Source organism: Lolium perenne, chromosome 1, assembly GCF_019359855.2.
Source record: "Lolium perenne isolate Kyuss_39 chromosome 1, Kyuss_2.0, whole genome shotgun sequence".
Classification (NCBI taxonomy): Eukaryota; Viridiplantae; Streptophyta; class Magnoliopsida; order Poales; family Poaceae; genus Lolium; species Lolium perenne.
In genome coordinates this window covers 53323836-53344747 of record NC_067244.2, presented here as the reverse complement: position 1 = coordinate 53344747, position 20912 = coordinate 53323836, and the positions used below count along the sequence as shown (strand labels likewise).

Genomic DNA, 20912 nt, shown 5'->3' with positions numbered 1-20912 from the left:
TCATTTTCACCTCTTCATTCACCAAAATTAAGTTGGTAAACTTAATTTTCTTCATAGGTAAGTAATGGTGAAGCTTTCTTAGCTCAATACCTACTCAATCTCAACTTTTTACCTCATCCAACACTCTAGGTCTCGCCGTATCGGTAACTTTGTTGGTTTTATGCTTTGTGTGTGACCGGTTCCGATCGTCTTGCACACACACGTGTGTGTGCACATATGTTATGCGAAGCTCATGTGTTGTGCGCATGCGCGAAAAGCTTGTCGCGATCACGTGCATGTGTGTTGTTGTATGCGAAGCCGCCTCCACATGTGTTGTATATGCAAAGCCTCCGATCCACACATGTGTTGCATGTGTTTGTTTGCAGGGATTTGAAATGCGATGGAGTTGCCAATATTTTGCCGAAACGTTGATTCATTTCCGTTTCGGCGAATAGTGGGCATACTCGCATATACATATGTCCTATTTTTAGGGAAGGTCATGCCAAAATTTTCTTTTGGTATGCTAAGATATCCATTTTCTCTATACCCGCATGGCGACCATGGTCCGCATGATGAGCGAAGGCGTTGTGGCTAGGTTTTTGAAAGCCGCGACAGCCGAGATGATTAGAAATAACCAAAAGGAGATAAGATGTCCGTGTCGAAGATGCAAGGTGACGAGCCTTATGGACCCTAAAGCCGATATGGTGCGGGACCACCTTCTCATGCGTGGTTTCATGGATGGCTATCGGTGGGAAGGCGGCGAAGATGATTATGAATTTGTCCATGGGATTTCAACAAGAAATAAGGAAGGAGGTGATCGGGATGTAGAAGATCTCGGGCATGATCGGGATGTAGAAGATCCCAGGAGATGATCATGATCACAATGTGGGAGATCCTGGACCTGATGATGAGGAAGATCAAGATGGAGGTCATCATGACGATCATGAAGATGAAGACGATGGACCATCGTCGATGGACTGGTGCAGGACCCTTATCTTCAAGAGCTGCTTCTCAAGCTGGACGAGTAACGCAAGAGCTGCCGCCCGAGAGAAAGCCAAGATGGATCAAGCGGAGGTAGACGCGGTTACTCCATTGTATGAAGGATGCAGGCCGGAGGATACCCGCCTGAAAGTAACGCTCATGGCACTGGAGATGAAGGTAAAGCACAAAATGACCGACAAATCCTTCAACGACAACATGTCATTACGGCAGGACCGTCTTCCCAAAGGTAACACGTGTCCGACTAGTATCGAGGAGGCCAAGAAAATCGTGTGTCCTCTGGATTTACCGCATGTGAAATATCATGTGTGCTTGAACGATTGCATCATTTATCGGAACGAGCACGCGGCGTGTACCATATGTCCGGTGTGCGGCGTCAGTCGGTACAAGAAGGGGAAGAAAGCTCCTCGGAAGGTGGTGTGGTACTTTCCGATCACTCCTCGTCTGCAGCGGTATTTCGCGGATCCTAAGCAAGCAAAGCTAATGCGGCGGCACGCGGAGATGAGGAAGGTAGAAGATGACGCGAGATGATCCGGACAAAAGGAAAAGGACAGGATGTTGAGACACCCTTCGGATGCTAGCCGGTGGAATGCGTTGAACCTCGAGTACCCAGAATTTGGGGACGATCCTAGGAACATAAGGCTGGGCGCGAGCACCGATGGAGTCAATCCGTTTGGCAGCCGAGCAGCACGCATAGCACCTGGCCCGTGTTTGTGTGGATGTACAACCTCCCCCTGGTTGTGCATGAAGAGGAAGTACATTCAAATGAGTATGCTAATTGAAGGGCCGAAACAACCAGGGAACAACATCAATCAGTATATGGGGCTTACGAAGAGGAGCTAGCCACGCTATGGGACACGCCTGCCAATACGTGGGACGCCGCCGCGGAAGAATATTTCCCTATGAGAGCCGCACTGCTCACGACGGTGCACGACTTTCTCGGTTACGGATATGTCGCGGGGCAGGTGGTCCACGGATTCAATGCATGCGTCAGGTGCATGGACGACACAACATACCGCCAGCTAGATAGAGATCCCGGGTCCTCAACGGTGTTCATGGGACATCGAAGGTGGCTTCGCGAGGACGACGCATGGAGGAAACGCAAGGATCTGTTCGATGGTCAAGACGAACCCCGAAGACGGCCACGTACGAAGCGGCGAGCAAATAGACGAGCTATTGAAAAATTGGAAAGAGTGCCCACCGCCGGGAAAGAAGCGAAAGGCGCCGAGCCGCTGCTTAAGGTATGGAAGACGAGGTCTGTTTTCGGGACTTGCCGTCTTTGGAAGATCCTCCGTGTGCCTCACAGCCTTGATGTCATGCACATCACGAAGAACGTGTGCGAGAGTCTGCTTGGTACCCTCCTCAACATGCCGAGAAGACCAAAGATGGGCCGAAAGCAAGGTACGACTTGCAATCAATTGGGATCAGGGAGGAGCTTCACGCGGGATGCCCTAATGATGATGATGATGACGATGACGATGATGAGGCGGAGGACACGCAAAGTCGTCGCAAGGGCAAAAATGCCAAAAAGATTGAATATTACTGCCCCCCCGCGTGCTTCACTCTAAGTCAGAAGGAGATCGAGCAGTTTTTCGACTGTCTCCTAGGAGTAAAACTTCCCTACGGTTACGCGGGGACGATAAGCAGGTACCTAGACAAAGCGAAGCGAGAGGTTCAGCGGGATGAAGTCTCACGGCGTCACGTGCTGATGACGCGAATACTTCCGGTTGCAATCCGTGGGATCATGGACGCGCACGTCCGTGAAACGCTTTGGCCTATGCAACTTTTTCGACGTCATCTCTCGGAAGTCTCGTTGGCGTGAGGCAACTTAGAAGGCTACGAGGAAGAGATCGTGGTGATGCGTGCGAGCTTGAGATGTACTTCCCGCCCGCTTTCTTCGACGTTATGGTGCATCTGCTGGTACATATCGTGGAGGATATCATCCAAGCCAGGGCCGATGTTCCTGCACGGCATGATGCCGTTCGAAAGGATGAATGGTGTCATCAAAGGGTACGTTCGCAACAGGTCACGTCCGGACGGAAGCATAGCCAAGGGCTTTCGACCGAAGAGTGCATCTCCTTACGCACGAGTTATCTAGAAATCGAGAACCCCGTTGGCCTGCCCGTAAACAGGCATCTCGGGAAGCTCGCTGGATGGGGTCACCGCGATGGTAGCCGCGAAATGCATGTCGACTTCAAGGGTCGAATCGCCGACTTTGAAAGAGCAAACCTAGTCGCGCTACAACACATAGACGTGGTCGATCCTTGGGTGGTAGAGCACAAAACCTTCATCGCAAAGACGTACAGTGATCGGGGCCAACGAGAGGACAGACGGAGATATAATCAAAGAGCACAACTCAACCTTCACGCGGTGGTTCAAGGACAAGATGCTGGCGTACCCTATAGACGAGGATTCTTCTGCGGAAGAAAAACTCATATTCGCCTTGTCACGGGCGCCGAACACAACGATGACATTTCGGGCGTACGATATCAACGGCTACACATTCTACACCGAGGAAAAGGACATGAAGAGCGATTATCAGAACTCCGGGGTAACGATGGAGTCCTACACCGGTGACATCAAGCAGAGATACTACGGAAAGATCGAGGAGATCTGGGAGCTGAGCTACGCCGGAGAGAATGTGCCGATGTTCCGTGTCAGGTGGGCCAAGAACGTCATAAAAGAAGATCGGCATTTCACCACCATGGTTATACCCGAAGCCAAATCCAAGACAGCGGGCGCAAAGGTCACCGCGAAATATGAGCCATGGGTACTAGCTTCCCAAGTGGACCAATGCTTCTTCATTACCGACCCGCAAAAGCCCAGCCGTGTTGTCGTGAGGAGAGGCAAAAGGAGCATCATCGGAATGGATGGAGCCGCCAACGAGCTAGACTTTGACCGATCTGGCGATCCGAAGATGGAAGATGACGATGACGATGATGAAGAACCATACACAACAAGAAGAAGCAGGACCACCCTACCTAAAGGCCGTCCATTCAAGAGAAGAAGTCTAGGAGTTCCGGGGCTAAATTATTCAACCGCGAGAAAGAAGGGCAAGAAGATTGTGAAAAGATAATTATGTATCATTTTTTTTTGAGATCAATTATGTATCATTTTCTTGTATGAATAATGGATGTCATATTGTTAATCTACACATTGTACCGATCAAAATAGACATATAATTTATATTTTTGGATATTTTCTAGATTCTATAGTATTTTAAATATTCTACATAATAATAATTATTTATGCCTTTTATTTTGGTGTATTATGCTATGTACTATAGTGTTAAATCAATTTAATGAAAAAGTGAAAAAAATGGGGCCGCCGGGGTTCGAACCTGGCCGGCCAGGTTTGGCAAACCAACCAAGGGACAGAGCCGGTGCGGTACTAATCGATTCTGTCAAACCCTGGTCTGTTTGCGTTTTGACCCAAACCTATACTGGTAGTGGCGCACCCTAGAAGTGCGCCATTGCTAAGACTCATAGTGGCGCACCCCTTGAAGTGCGCCATTGCTAAGGGGTCTGTGACTTAGACAAAAATCCCCGGCGCGCCGTCCCTTGGTTCTCCCCATTCTCCCCACTCGCTCTCGATTCACCTCCCACCGGCGACGCCCTCTCCGACGCCACCTCCCACCGGCGACCACCGGCGGTTTCACCTCGGACCCCGGCGACGCCCGCCACGCGCAGAGCGACGCCCGCCGGCTACCTGCCCCCGCCCCTCCCGACCGCAGTCATCGGGCGACGGAGAGGCTCCCCTCCCGGCGGCGACAGGTACCTCCTCCCTCCTCCCTATGCCTCCCTCCGCCCGCCGTCTTCTTTTTCGGGGCCTCCCCTTCCCTCCTTCACCCCTTCCCCCTGGCCGCCCCTCCCTGCCATGACCCAACCCTAACCCTAGAACTGCGGGTCGGGAGATGGTTTAATGGCGGCGGGAGGTGGTTCAACAGCGGCGGAAGGTGGGCGAACGACGGGACTAGGGGAGCCCGGTGCCCTCTCCCATGGACGTCGCAAAAATTCTGCCCGCCGCAAGACCGTCACCGCCATGGACGTCGTGCCACTACGGCTTCGGAGGCTGAGCTCAGGAGTTCTCTTTAGCTGGGTTGGCCTGCGCCTAGAGCTGCTAGGCTTTCGATTTGGATGCGTGAATGTAGTCTGTAGCGGAAATTGTTGCATATGGATCGATGGATGGATGAATGAATGAATTTGGTGTTGCTGGATAATTGATTCCGTGTCAACTGTGCTTGTGTAGAAATATTTGTTCCTCAACTTTGCTTGTTTTCATCCTTCAGATACATTATTACTTTGTGGATTGTTGTCTGGAATATGAAGTTACTTTGTCACAACCTGTAAATCTGAATCACCAATTTACAGCTAGCGTGGATTGCAAATGACAATAATTTTTACAATCATCTGCCTCATCATTGTTATTCCACTGGCTGTCATTCTTTCTAACTGAACATGTCCTGAAATCATAATTTATTCTTTTGTTTCACTGTTGTAATTGCATCTTACAAACTAATAACTCGTGAAAACTATTTTAAGTGCTTGCTGAACATTGCTTGCTGAACATTGGCATACTGAACATTGTGTGAAAAAAGGGAAAATTGGCATACTGAACATTGCTTGATGCTATCTGATTCTGGCCATAGTACGTAGTGTCATTTTCCTATGTAAAGTTTCCATTTATTTGATTCCTTTTTAATGCTGATTTTAATGCTGCTAGGTGTGTATGTTGCTGCTACTTCCTGGAACTTGAGCACCTGACCTGATCTTCCTCGACCCGGAGCAACGCCACCGTCCCTCTTCTTCCCCTGAGCGATGCCGCCGTCCCTCTTCTTCCTCTCCGCCGGCGACGCCTTGCGCTACCACCCCTCCCCTTCTTCCTCTCCACCGGCGACGCCCTGCGCCCTGCACCAGATCCCACCGCGCAGGTACGTCCCCCTCGATTCACCTCCCCGCCGGCGGTCGCCTCCCCCCTCGATTCTCATCTGCTATTTAAGTTAAACAACTTACATGTGCTATTATTTTTCATATCTCTGTTTCCCTAAAGGTGAAAAAAAAGAAAGCTTCTCTGTTTGAACTCCACAGTACCATGAACATTTTGTTTGTTTCCCTTGGATCTCTCTTTCTGCCGTAAGCAGTTAGTTTTTTTAGCTTACTGGATGAAAGCTTGATGTTCTTGCTGCATATGTGTTTGCTAGCTTGCTACTGCTAGTTGCTATGTGCTTGCTACTTGCTAGTTGCTAGGTTGTTAGTTGCTAGGTACCAATACTGTTAGCTTCCTCTTCGCCCCAATTCACCGACGCCTCTCTCCGTCGGGGCCTCTCTCCGCTCGCTGTTGCGCATCCTTCCCAAGTAGCCGCCGTGCTCCTCCCCTCCCCCTCCTCTGCTGCTGCTCGGTGCTCCCCCTCGAGCCGGTGCTACTCCTGCTGCTGCTTGCTGCTTGGTGGTGCTGCTTGGTGGTGCTGCTGCTTGATGCTGCTGTTAGGTGCTGCTGCTGTTAGGCTGTTAGGTGTTGTTAGGTGCTGAACTGAAATTCATATTAGGCTGTTAGTTGATCTGTCTACGAAAAAATATGTTCCTTGTTAGCATGGTGAGGTGCTGCTAGGTGAGGTGCTGCTAGGTGCATTGGCTTAATTTGAAGGAAAAACATATAGATAAATGGCTATGTGCACCGACCAGTGAGCATTTCCTTCATAAAAAAAATAAAGAGCTACCCTTTTAGAGTGAAATAGGCCAAATCTAAACTAACTTGTTAGCAGTTTCATTTAGTTTAGGTGGCAGTAGCAAATTTAGGTTTAGGTGGCAGTAGCAAATTTAGGTTTAGGAAATTTAGGTTTAGGTGGCAGTAGCTTAGGTTCATCCACTGCTGCTGCTACCTAGTTGCTCCTCAGTAGCTTAGGTTCATCCACTGTGCTATGTGCTTGCTTGTTGCTGCTCCTATGTGCTTGCTTGTTGCTGCTGCTATTTTGGGAAGTCTATGGTTTTCCCTTACAACATACTACTGCTGATTTAACTGCAAAAGAATTAGTAATGAAGAAGAAGCATGGCACTATATTGATGCTCACAATGTTCATTTTGATGTTTACAGCACTAGTTGTTGCACGCCGCGCCGCCCTGACCTCCACGCGCACCTTGGAGCAGCAGCTGGAGAAGCACGCCGCGCCGCCCTCGACCGCTGACGCCGCCGCAGAGGACCGCCGCCGCACTTGCAGACAGGTAGCTTGTTGTTGATGCATCTTTGCTAGCTAGTTGCTGCCGCTAGCTGTTGATGCATGCTGCTAGCTGCTGCTGCTACTAGCTGCTGCTAGCTTCTTTCTTGCTTCTTTGTTGATGCATATTGCTGCTAGCTGCTGTTGCTACTAGCTGCTACTAGGCTGTTGTTGCTGCTGCTTCTTTGCTACTTCTTTGTTGATCTTGCTGGTGTATATGGTGTCATATTCTTGTGCATGTGCCATGGTGCTCAGCTGGTGTATATGAGGAACAATTGTGCATGTGCCATGGTGCTGAGCTGGTGTATATGGTGACATATTCTTGTGCGAGGATCGACAGAGTTGCCCATTATCGCCGAAATGTTGATTCATTTCCGTTTCGGCGAAAATGGGGCACTCATATGTACATAAATTAGCATAGGTCATGCCCAATTTTGTTAGTGGAATGGATCGTAATATGGTTCAAAAATGTAAATGTAGGATGGCCGGTCCCGGTGGCCGGCGAGGCGGTCGAGGCCGCGGTCTGGCGCCCCGGGGCCGGGGAAGGGGCCGCCGCGGTGGAGCAGCAAGGGCCCCACGGTCACCGTCACCTGCACCCTCCTCGTCTTCGGATGAGGAACGCTGCTTCGAGTTCCTCCTCCGCATCGACGACGACCCACTCGGCATCAAGAGGCTACCGGACAAGTTCGCCGAGTTCGTCGACGGCGTCGAGCCGGCGCACTTGCAGCTACGGGAGGCAGGCTGCAACTTCTGCCGCTGGTCCGTGGAGGTCCTGTTCGACGGGCAGGGCAAGATGTACCTGCACACGGGGTGGGACAAGTTCGCCCGTGACCTCCACCTCGAGCCCGGCTGCCAGCTCACCTTCCTGTACGAGGGGGACGGCGAGATGATCGTCAAGGTGTTCGACGACACCGCCTGCCGTGTGCACTACCCCCACACCGGCGAATCCGGCTCGGACACCGATAGTTAGAACTTTTATCAACTCTATCTTCGTTGCTTCGTGTTGTTTGAATTCTATATTAAATTGTATGAAGCTACGATGTTAGGTATGATGATGTTATGTCCAAATATCAATCTCTTGTGCATCCTACCTTGCCATTCCATTTGCTTTGGTATCTCAAAATGCCGATGATTAGAATGGTTGGTCACTTGTACACTCGGGGGTGGAGCAAGCGAGCCTGGTGTGATGGCACAAATATCAATCTCTTGTGCATCCTACCTGGCCTCACTGACGCCATCCCGGGATGTTCATATTTGTTTCGACCAACAATGTATGAGGCATTCCATTTAGTTCATACTAGCTACTTCTTAATTGCATTGGCCTTTCTTCCATTGTAGTGCCGATGATTAAATTGTTTGGTCACTTGTACACTCTGGCGTGGGGCCAGTGAGCCTGGTGCGATGGCACAAATATCAATCTCTTGTGCATCCTACCTGGCCTCACTGACCCCATCCCGGAATGTTAATATTTCTTTCGACCAACAAAGTATGAGGCATATGATATCTAGTTGAGATACCACTTGGCTCTTTCTTCCATTTTAGTGCCGATGATTAGAATGTTTGGTCACCTATACGCCGCAATATACTTTGTAGACGGGCCCCCCTTTCCCCGGCCGCCGTTCCGTGAACGAGTCCTTGACGAGACAACAACGCCGACATGCCTCTCGGTGCGAGAACCACGCCGATCCAAGCCGCCTCCCTTGTGGCTGCAAGGGAGGCGGCTGGGACTGCCGTGGTTTTGCGCCGGAGAGGCAGATCGGCGTTGTTGTGTCGTCAAGGACCCGTTCATGGAACGGCGTCGAAAAGGGCGCCTTTCGCAAAGTATACTGCGGTGTAAACTGCAACTATGGTTTCTGACCATAGTATTTGTGTTGACCAATAATGTATGAGGCACTTATTCCATTTTGTCATTCCATTTGCTTTGGTATTTTCAAAATGCCGATGATTAAAATGTTTGGTCACCGTACACTTGGGGGTGGCGTAAGTGAGCTTTGGTAAGATAGCACAAATATCAATCTCTTGTGCATCGGACTTGGTCTCACTTACGCCATCCCTGAATGTTAAAATTTGTTTTGACCAACAATGTATGAGGCCCTTGTCATTCCATTTGCTTTGGTTTTTCAGAATGCCGATGATTAGAATGTTTGGTCACCTATACACTTGGAGGAGGGGCCAGTGAACCTGGTGCGATGACACAAATATCAATCTCTTGTGCATCCTACTTGGTTTCACTGACGCCTTCTCTAAATGTTCATATTTGTTCCGACCAACAAAATATGAGGCATTCCATTTAATTCATACTAGCTACTTGTCTCTTATTTTAGTTTGCACTTCTTAATTGCATTGGCCGATGATTAAATTTCGTGGTCACTACACTTGGGGGAGGCGCTAGTGAGCCTGGTGCGATGACACAAGTATCAATCTCTTGTGCATCCTACCTGGCCTCACTAACGCCTTCCCTAAATGTTAATATTTGTTTGGACCAACAATGTATGAGGCATTCCATTTAGTTCATACTAGCTACTTGTCTCTTATTTGAGTTTGCACTTCTTAGTTTCTTTGGCTTGTTCATATATGTGCAGATATGACGTGGTATGTCGTGTACAAGGGCAAGGTTCCCGGAGTCTACAACGACTGGGAGGAGTGTCGAAGACAGGTTCACCGTTTTAGCGGTAACAGCTACAAAGGGTACACCACTAGAGCGGAGGCCGAAGACAGATACGCACGCTATCTGGCGGGAGAGAGGACGGAGCGGAGGAGGAACCGGATGAAGACCACTATTATCGGGATGGTGCTAGTAGTGACTCTAGCTCTCTTCTATGTGATTGTACTTTAGATGATCGATCTTGTGTAACCACTAGCTCATTTGCGACTTTGTAACCCCGTAACTTGCATTGTAACCTCGTAACTTCTCTAATGTGAAATCTTGTGAATCATGTGGGGCTAATGTGAAGAATTATGTATGGATAAGTTGTGCTGTTGTTTATATGTGTTATGTATCCTGTATTGTGCTATTGTCTGTGATATACAACTTTGTATAAATACCTGCCAGGATACAAAAAAATTCGAAATACATAGCGGTGGCGCACTAGTGGCCCATCGGTGGCGCACGTCCACTAACTAGCGATGGCGCACTGCCACTGGATCCGATGGCGCACTGCCACTGTGATCCCCTCCGAGACTAACGGTGGCGCACCAGGAACCTCGGCGGTGGCGCACGTCACAGAGACAGCGATGGCGCACGTCCACACGCAGCGATGGCGCACCGCCTCGGCTGAAACGATGGCGCACGCAAAACGGTAGCGATGGCGCACCTCGTCTAGGCAGTGGTGGCGCATCGCCATTGACCAACGGTGGCGCACTACTTTGGAGTAATAGTGGCGCAACTGCTGGACATGTCAATGGCGCACCACGCGGTGCGCCGCAGTATCCGAGCTAGTAGTGGCGCACCCCTAGTGCGCCACTACTAGGAGTTAGCAGTGGCGTGATAGCAGTGGCGCACCACTAGTGTGCCACTGAAGGCTATATGTGGTGCGCCACTGATTGCCTTTTTCCTAGTAGTGTCGTGTTGAAGGCAATATCACTACAAGAAAAGTTCTGATAGACAACGTCCCAAAATCGTCCACTAAGGGGTATTTTTCGTCGCCTATGGGCCTAACCCGACGATATGGGTTACATTTGTCGAAAGCTGCGTCGAGCAAAGTCCTACGACGTTTTTCGGTCCGTCGCGTTTGGGCGCCCTTCCGCCACGGAAAATCGGACCGTTGCGCAAGTGTTTCGGGAGCCCGTTGACCGCGACGTCATGCAAGCGACACGTGGCGACGCCGTTAAGCTAGCGATTAACGGCGTTAACCGGCTGAAACCCCGTGGTAGATGGTAGGCCCACACGAGGCCTGCCACGTCTTAAGCGGGCCAGCCCATTAAGTTTGCGGGCCGGGCCAGCTGACTTAATTTGACCGGTCAACTATATAGCTGGGCTGGTCCATTAGTTACGTGGGTCGGGCCTAACCTCTAAGGTTGACTGGTCAAAATTTAAATGGGCCGGCCCACTAAGCATGCGGGCCGGGCCGAATGCATTCGTTTGACCGGTCAACAGGCAAAAGGGCCGGCCCACAAGACATGTGGGGCCCACTTTCCTGTTATCGGGCCGGCCCATTTAACAAGTGGGGTCCACCTTAAAGCAACTGGGCTGGCCCAAGAAGTTAGTGGGCCGGCCCAATTAGCATCTGGACCCACATTCCTGTTAAAGGGCCGGCCCATTTAGTATGAGGGGTCCACCATATAGCAAGTGGGCCGGCCCAACAAGATAGTGGGCCGGGCCAAAAACACAGTTGGGTCCCACTTTCCTGTTAAAGTGCCGGCCCATTTAGTGTGTGGGGTCCACCATATAGCAAGTGGGCCGGCCCAACAAGATAGTGGGCCGGCCCAATTAGCATGGGGACCTACTTTCCTGTTAAAGGGCCGGCCCAACAAGATAGTGGGCCGGGCCAAAAACACAGGTGGGTCCCACTTTCCTGTTAAAGGGCCGGCCCATTTTGTATGTGGGGTCCACCATATAGCAAGTGGGCTGGCCCACCAAGATAGTGGGCCAGGCCAAAAACACAGGTGGGTCCCACATTCCTGTTAATGGGCCGGCCCATTTAGTATGTGGGGTCCATCATATAGCAAGTGGGCTGGCCCAACATGATAGTGGGCCGGCCCAATAATAAATGTGGGGCCCACCATAAAGCGGTTGGGCTGGCCCAACAAGTTAGTGGGCCGGCCCAAAAAGCTTGTGGGGCCCGCTTTTCAGTTACAGGGCCGGCCCAGATGTGGGTGGGGTCCACATTAAAGCAAGTGGACCGGCCCAATTAGACGGTGGGGTCCACCATAAATCAAGTTGGCTGGCCCACTCGTTTAGTTGCCGGCATAATAGGCGCTTTAGGATTTTGCGGGCCGGCACTTATGTGATTTCGCTTAATTGGGCCGTTTAAGGGATGGGAATTTGTGATTTTGATACTGAGAATATTTACGCAGCACATGATTTCTGTCGGATAGCCTCACTTACCACAAGCACCATAGAAAAAATGCGCGAAAGAACTATAAAAACTAACTAAATATTACATCAGCTGCAAGGCTTTTAAAAAATATTACAGAACCCAGAGAAATTGAATGGTAATTGAACCTAGCAATACAATGAAGCCATTCGGCAATCTTTTAAGTTGTCCATGCACCACCTATATCTGAAACAAAGACCTTACAAGTTAAGACAGCAACAAGTGAAAGGCAAAGACACTACAATATTGTTTGCCAAAGAATTTGGAACTCATCATTTCGTCGTTATAAGAAGATCATTGTAATGCGCACAATAAGCAAACAAAGAGTGCATGCCGCATACCAACAGCCAATATAACAGAGCACGTTAGAATGAAACAATGAGACTTACTAAGTCGAGTCCCATGCAAACCAACATGTTCAGGGAGTACAAAATTGGCATGAACAACATAGTAGCAGGCTATAAATTTTGTAACAACGACTGAGCAAGATACAGAATATAGTGGGATCACCTGTGAACTTGTATAAGAGGGAATGCAAACCAATATGTTCAGCATTCCATATGTGAGCGTCATGCCAAGTCAGAGAAACAAGTCAATAATGCAGCTTTTGAAGAACAAGATGGCACACAAAATTATTATCTAGTAATATGACAAGTTTATTTGTACTACAGGCTTAGATAGCAGAGTGATAGCATGCCAAACTAAGTCCTTACTTTCTTAGCTTACAATGATCTAGATACAAAACAATGGCATCACCTGTAGTACAGGGAATGCAAACCAACATGTTCATGGAGTAAAAAATTGGCACAAACAACATAGTAGCAGGCCATAATTTTTGTAACAACAACTGAGCAAGATAAAGTTATGATGGCTAGATCTACGAAGCAGGAATGTAAACCAAATATAGAAGTTACGATGCCAAAAGCTATAGAGCGAGGAATGCAAACCAACATGTGCAATTACTTAAAATTGGCCATGAACTAAATAATAGCAGGATGTTACTATAATAGCTAGGAATAAAACAGATAGGAGTTATAATGGCATCACTGATAAACTTGTAGATAAGGGAAACAAATCAATTTGTTTCGGGATATAAAGTTGTAATGAGCAACACATAGAGGATAGTTAATGCTACGGCTTAGGATGGACCAGAAACGGAATATAGTGGGATCTGAACTTGTAGAAAAGGGAATGCACACCAATATGTTCACAATTCTATATGTGAGCGCCATGCCAATTAAGAGAAACAAGTTAATATTGCAGCTTTGAAGAATCAGATGGCAGACAAACTTATGATGGAAGTAGGCTCATGACGAGTTCAAATAAATTTGTCTTTGCGGGATGGCAGAGCGATAGCATGCATGAACAACGACTGAGCAAGATAGAAGTTATGATGGCTACATCTACAGAGCAGGGAATGCAAACCAAAATGTTCAATCGCTTAAAGTTAGCAATGAACTAGAAAATAGCAAGGTGTTACGGTCATAACTAGGAATGAACTAAAAGAGCTTCAGACAAACAAGCATCTGAACCCAGAACATGGCACTAAAACAAGGGACTTACATTAGGATAAGCACTCCGTGGGAATCACAGCAGATCTTCCTGGGGTTGATAGATCCGGTGATGAAGTACACTACATGTGCTCCTTGGGGTTGGAGAGACGGCCATTAAACTTCATGGTTACTCATATCATCTGCAAAGACGTAACGGCGCGTCGTTAGCACAAACAAGGTTCCCAAGATTAAACAAGAACTTGCGGGCAAGCAATAGAAAACGGACGATGAAGAGTTTAGATCATGCACGGCGCCGGTGAAGCAGATTCGGTTCATGCACATCGGTGTCGGTGAGCAAGATCCGATGCGGTGGACGATACCGCAGCTGAAGCGACTGCGGTAGACTGCTGGATGAGCATATGGTTTCGAGGTTCGGCGGGGATGATCCTGTCCGGTTGATGACGGCGTCGATGAAGCGGCTCCGGCAGGCAGCCGGATGACGAGGATCGCGAGGCCTCGGGTAGGCCAGGGAAGTCCGGCGGGGATGTTCCGGTGCGGTGGTCGTGGAGGTGGTAGAGAGAGGGACTTGAGAAGTTCCGGTGGGTGGTCTCGAGAGGAGGCGGGAAATGAATTTTTTTTGGGAGGGTTTCCGGGGCTAGGGAGGTGGTGATCCAAAAAATGACGGCCAGACCCCCCCACCAACCGACTTTGCTGTCATCTCCACAATGGTAGAATGGGAATTTGAAAGCGTGTGATTTTTTTTGTATTTTGTGGGCGGGAAGTTTTGCCACTATGAGATTTTGAATTTGGCTAAGGTCCAAGTATAATTGTAAAAAATTGTGAGACCGTACTAGTACCTCTGTTCAAGGCCGAGTGCAAAATCAAATCATCATCACCTTGAATATCGGTCACTACCATGATCATGATCTATCTCTGCAATTAGCGTATCCGCTAGATCTTGCAAAGTATAATGATAAAAAAAATTGTGAGACCGTACTAGTACTTCTCTTCTAGGCAGAGTGTAACATCAAATCATCATCACGTTGAAAATTTGTTACCATGATCATGATCTATCTCTGAAATTGGCGCATCCGCTATATCTTTCAAAGTATAATGATAATAAAAATTGTGAGACCATACTAGTACTTCTGTTCAAGTTCGAGTGCAACATCAAATCATCATCACGTTGAAATTTGTTACCATGATAATGATCTATCTCTAAAATTGGCTCATCCGCCAAATCTTGCAAAGTATAATGATAAAAATTGAGAGACCATACTAGTACTTATGTTCAAGCCCGAGTGCAACATCAAATCATCATCACGTTGAAAATTTGTTACCATGATCATGATCTATCTCTAAATTTGGCGCATCTGCTAAATCTTGCAAAGTATAATGATAAAGAAATTGTGAGACAGTAGTAGTACTTCTGTTCAAGGTCGAGTGCAACATCAAATCATCATCACGTTGAAAATTTGTTACCAAGATCATGATCTACCTCTGAAAATGGGCGCATCCGTTAAAACTTGCAAAGTATAATGATACAAATTTGTGACACCGTACTAGTACTTATGTTCAAGGTCGAGTGCAACATCAAATCATCATTACATTGAAAATTGTGTTACCATGATCATGATCTATCTTTGAATTTGGCGCTTCCGCTAAATCTCGCAAAGTATAATGATAAAAAAATTGTGAGACTGTACTAGTACTTATGTTCAAGGACGAGTGCAGGATCAAATCATGATCACGTTGAAATTTGTTACAATGATCATGACATATCTCTAAAATTGTCGCATCCGCTAAATCCTGCACGTGGCGCATCTCGGTGCGGAGCAACAGGTCGGTGCTATCAAGGTTGAGGCGTCGGTAGCGTCATCGGGCTCTCCTCTCTTGATAGATATTCTACATGGCGCGGCGCACCGCCCGCCGAGAAGCAGTCACATGTGAGACCGAGGTGGAGACGTCGTCGGCATCCTCAAGGCGCGGTTGCCCTTCTACGAGCCAGCGTCGACTCAAGGTATGAATCCATGTGTTGTCGCGCCCCTTCTGCCGATGAAGTGGGGTGCCTTAGATTTATTGTTCTTCTCTTACGATTATTTCGAGCCGAACATGTGTGCTCTTTCTCTGAATATATTGCTTGAAAAGCTAACCAAGTTACTTAAATTCACTTTGTTCTTAATCTTGCGTGCTAATTTTTTTATTTTTGCTGTCGGTGGTGCGCGCAATTAGATTTATTTGTGGGTGTGTTGAGCTGTTAGGCCTAAGTCGAAATCCTCAGCTAAACGAGGCCTCAGCTTAACACATAAAAAAGGTGTTCAATCTCGCCCACAATGTCCTCTTCTTTCCTCTTCCTTTATTGGAACTTGTTTTGCAGACAAGGAAAGTGGCACGTGTAATCTGAGTAAAACCCTCTTAGCCAAAATCAGCTACGAGCAAGATTTTCTGTATTGTAGATGCCCCAATTGACTCTCATCCCCAATGTAGTCTTTTTTTAATGTTAGTATAGACTTCTTTACTGGATGTATACTATCGTACATGGCATGCATTTGCCTAATGAGCAGCATTGTATTGCTATTATAGCCAACCTGATCGATCTGTCAAGCTTCATGCACGAGATGCCATGTTTAATTTACTCCCTCGCTCTGATCCATATTTCTTGGTGTAAAATGAATGTGAATCGGAGGGAGTACTTTTCTTAGATAGTACTATACCAGTTCAAAAAAAAGTACTACAACATCACAAATGCATCAAAAGAGTACTACATCACAAGACCACCACGGTTGTACTAGTAGAGTTTAATGCTGAACTTCCAAAGGGAATAAGATTACATCATTTAGACCAACCAAAAAAATTCAACCACCCTACACAAACCCTGGTCAAAACTAGTTTAACCAATATTACAAAAGTTGTACATAATTCAGAAACCGTCAGAAATATACGAAGCATTCAGGAGTCCCCAAATTCAGTGTCTTTGAGTCACTAACAAGTGTGGTCCACATGTCAGTCACCCAAAGTCATGGCAAAGTCAGCCTGGCAAAGTCACCGAAGTTCAATCCCGTAAATGGCATCTTCGCATGTTGGACCATAGAATATCAGTATTGCTACGGAGTACATTACGTACTTATCTCCCGAATCTTGTTCTGTCATTCGTCCTACACTCCGATGGAGAAGCATCAATTCCCACTGGAGGCGCGGGGCCCACGAGCGGTGGCAATGTCCTTTTAAATAGGAGGCAGAATATTTGACAGATGCGCGGAGGAGGGGGGAGGGGAGTCTCACCTGCGAGGCCCGACAAGAAGAGAGACGTTTGAAGCGAGACAAAGCAAGCGGTGAGCAGAGACAACTCCGTAGCACTGAAAAGGCTACTACCTTCTCTTCCGGGATAAGCAAAAATAGCTGATCGGTACTGACGAAATGCACCAGGTACGCAATGTACTCCAGCTATAATAAGTGAAGCATGCCTACCACTGAAGAGGATTCAAGATTCCACCAGATCTCCATATCACTCTTTTGCATAAAACACGAACTTATCTTTTGCACAATTCACCACTTGTTGGTCTAATAATCTATCGCAGCTTCCATCAGTTGGTCATCTAATTAACGATTTAACGGATTAGAAAAATAAGCGGTGGAATTATAAGTACTAGTAGCGAAATGTGCAAAATATACTGTCCTTCCCGAGGGGGTTTGTCCAGAAGAGGGCCGGATGACAATGTCCCGGGTGCATCCAGAAAGGAGAGGGGTAGTTTTTTATTTTTGCGAATGAGTGAGGGGTAGTTTCTAATACATGTAAGAAATTATTTTACAAAAAGGTACATACTAAGTAGATAGCCTTATGTTTTTCCTCAGTTTTCCCCAAGCCCTTATTTGAAACCCGCAGAAGGAGCTCAGACGGGAGGATTCCCGTTTAGTTGACCGTTCCGTGCTGACGTGTGGGGCTGCGTCGTGTGGGGTCGCGTCGCGTGGGGCTAGTAGAAATGGACCACGTGGGACAGGACGAGACCGCGTTTGGTTGTACGTGAGCAGGAGCTGGTTTCTGTCTCTCTCGGCGCAAATTGGCATTTTTAAGAGCACCTTTTCCCCCTCTTTCTCTTTGTCTTTTTTCACCAAATCAGTACTATCAAATCTAGAGAAGCTTGCATTTCTGTCTTCTTCAATTATTTGTGCCTTTTTTGGCCCTCGTTGTTTGCCCAATATGGCAGCAAATCTAGTACTCCCTCTGGTCCATAATCTAGAAGCAAATCTCTAGGGTAATGTACGACAAATTCACAGTCATAGTAAATCGAGAAACAAAAGTAGGGCCAACAAAATATAGTAGAATAGGGATAGATTAATAGGGATCCCTCCCTAGATAATAAGCTGCATACACAGCAGCCAACATAGTAACAGGTTCGAGGTTCTTCGCAACACCATCATACTAACAACATAACAACAAGGGATCCCTAGCTAACAACAAAATAGAAGCTGCTTTGCAGCAGCAGCACACGTCCAGGACTCCGCCTACCCCATCTTCCTCTGCCTCCACTTGTTGCTCCCCTTGGGAGCCTTGGGCTTGAGCGGAGGCATGCGCCCGGCGGAGATCTCCACCCGCTGGATGCTGCGGAGGTGCATGCCGAGCGCCCTGTGCTTGGAGCGGAAGGAGTAGGGGTTCACCGTCGAGCCGACCTTGGGGAAGGTGTTGCCGATGTTCTCGGCATGCGTGAGGAGGCAGTTGAAGTCAGTGCCGTAGAGTCTCCTAGTGCAGAAGGGGCACCTGTAGACACCCTTGGCGAAGTAGGAGACGTACTGGCCGACCTGTAGCCTCCGCAGCACCTGGCGAGTCTTGACGTGCTGGTCCTCTTCGTCGCTGCCAACGTCGCTGCCAGACAGCTGATCCATATTAAACGGGAACTATGAGTGAATGAGTTGCAACGATGACAAACGTGCATGATAACAAAGTAAGGAAAAACAGAGCCAGCCTCTGTTAGAGTGGACACGATTATATGTCTACAGGGATGGAGTAAGTGAACCAAAGCTCATGCACAACAGATTTGTACACAGCAATGGTTCACTGAACCCACCCTGTAAAAATTTGTGCCCAACGATTCATCATAGGCAAAGAAACAGATTCCAGATCTGAATTTGAACAGATTCCAGATTATTTGCAAATTAAACGGTTGATATCTTTTGATTCGTGCATAAAGTAACTGATTGAGATCTCATGATTACTTGCATAAATTAACTGATTGAGATCCCATTTTACTTGCATAAATAAACCGAACGGCCGAACTCCAAATCATAAACGAAATCAAGAAGGGATCAAAGCAAAATGGAATAAAATGAGCGCAAATATTAACCCAATACTCATCCATCTACAGATCGGCACTAATAGTTACTAGGGAACCAGCAAAAATAGGGTTCAAAAAGGAATGGGGAACAAAAAAGGGAGCAAACCATAGTTACCTCGTTCCATGGGTCGTCCATGCAGGCGTCGTAGGGGTTCGGAGGCGAGATGTACGGCACCGGCTCATAGGGGTCCCATCCCGGCGGGATACGACCGCCACCGGCGGCGGCGACGGCCTTTGAGGGGACGATGTCGAAGAGGGAGGCGTCGCGCTTGGAGCCGACGGCGTCATGGACGATGGGATTCGCATTCTCCATGTCCATCTCGCCTGCAGAGAGGGAGAGGGTTTTTTGCTTTGGAGAAGATGATGGGACGTGAGAGGGCGGCGTTGCATGAGCGAGTGAGAGTGACAAAGATAGTGCGAGGAGGCGTCTATAAAGGCGAGGGGTGGTTAAGCGACCCGCGTCCTACGCGTCCACCATTTAACGTCTGCACGTCTTGGGCTTCTGCAACGCGACACGCGTCCACGATTGCACTTCTTCGACTTCTGCACCGCGACTCGCATCAGTACCCGTCAACAATTGCACGTCTTCCACTTCTGCACCGCAACACGCGTACTCGAGTCTAACCCTGGAAATTTAGATATACTCTCGAGTCTTATACTAGCATTTTTTGTGTGCTCAGTTTTCCCCTTGAGTACTAATACTGGCTAGTGCAATATACTCGATTTTACCTCAAGTGCCTGGTCAACAGAGAGTCAACAAATGGGATTAACTAGTTAAATGAGTCAACAAATGGGATTATCAGTTCGTTTTCACGTGTTAAACTTGTCTAAATATTGGTCAAACCTAGGATTTGACCAAGATTCAAATGGGCAGAAAATTAAAAAAAAACAGAAAAATGAAAAACCAAAGCACATAGTCTTCTTATGTCATATAGTAAGCATTAAAGGTGATAAACAAGGTCTAGACATATTCAAACCATACAAATCATGTATCTACCCCCTAACCCCTAAACTCTGTCTTATGAAGTCAAGCATGAAGAGAAGTGGTTTTGGGTTTCAAACATGGAAATTTCAAAAACCTCCCAAAAACTTCATTTTAGAGTGACTAAGAAGGATACATGCTTCCCTTTTCATTTTCATGTTTTAAACTTGTTTAAATCTTGGTCAAACCTAGGATTTGACCAAGATTCAAATGGGCATTAAAATTTAAAAAATCAGAAAAATGAAAAACCAAAGCACATAGTGTTCTTATGTCATATAGTAAGCATTAAAGTTGATAAAGAAAGGTCTAGACATATTCAAACCATACAAATCATGTATCTACCCCCTAACCCCTAAACTCTGTCTTATGAAGTCAAGCATGAAGAGAACTGGTTTTGGGTTTCAAACATGGAAATTTCAAAAACCTCCCAAAAACTTCATTTTAGAGTGACTAAGAAGGATACATGCTTCCCTTTTCATTTTCATGTTTTAAACTTGTTTAAATCTTGGTCAAACCTAGGATTTGACCAAGATTCAAATGGGCATCAAAATTTAAAAAAACCAGAAAAATGAAAAACCAAAGCACATAGTTTTCTTATGCCATATAGTAAGAATTCAAGTTGATAAACAAGGTCTATACATATTTAAACCAGACAAATCATGTATCTATACCCCTAAACCTTAAACTCTGTCTTATGAAGTCTAGCATGAAGAGAAGTCATTTTGGGTTTCAAACATGGAAATTTCAAGAACATCCCAAAAGCTTCATTTTAGTGTGACTAAGAAGGATCAAGGCTTACCTTTTAATTTTCATGTTTTAAACTTGTTTAAATCCTGGTCAAATATAGGTTTGACCAAGATTCAAATGGGCATAAAATAAAAA

The 20912-nt window shown here is 47.1% G+C and overlaps 1 long non-coding RNA gene across 1 annotated transcript; it reads left to right on the top strand.

Moving 5' to 3' along the window:
- Positions 1-6129: 6129 nt before the first annotated feature.
- On the top strand, positions 6130-7711 carry LOC127338735 (uncharacterized). The gene is made up of 3 exons (XR_011755593.1): positions 6130-6224; positions 6880-7196; positions 7670-7711. It is a non-coding gene; the product is annotated as an uncharacterized lncRNA (long non-coding RNA).
- Positions 7712-20912: the final 13201 nt, after the last annotated feature.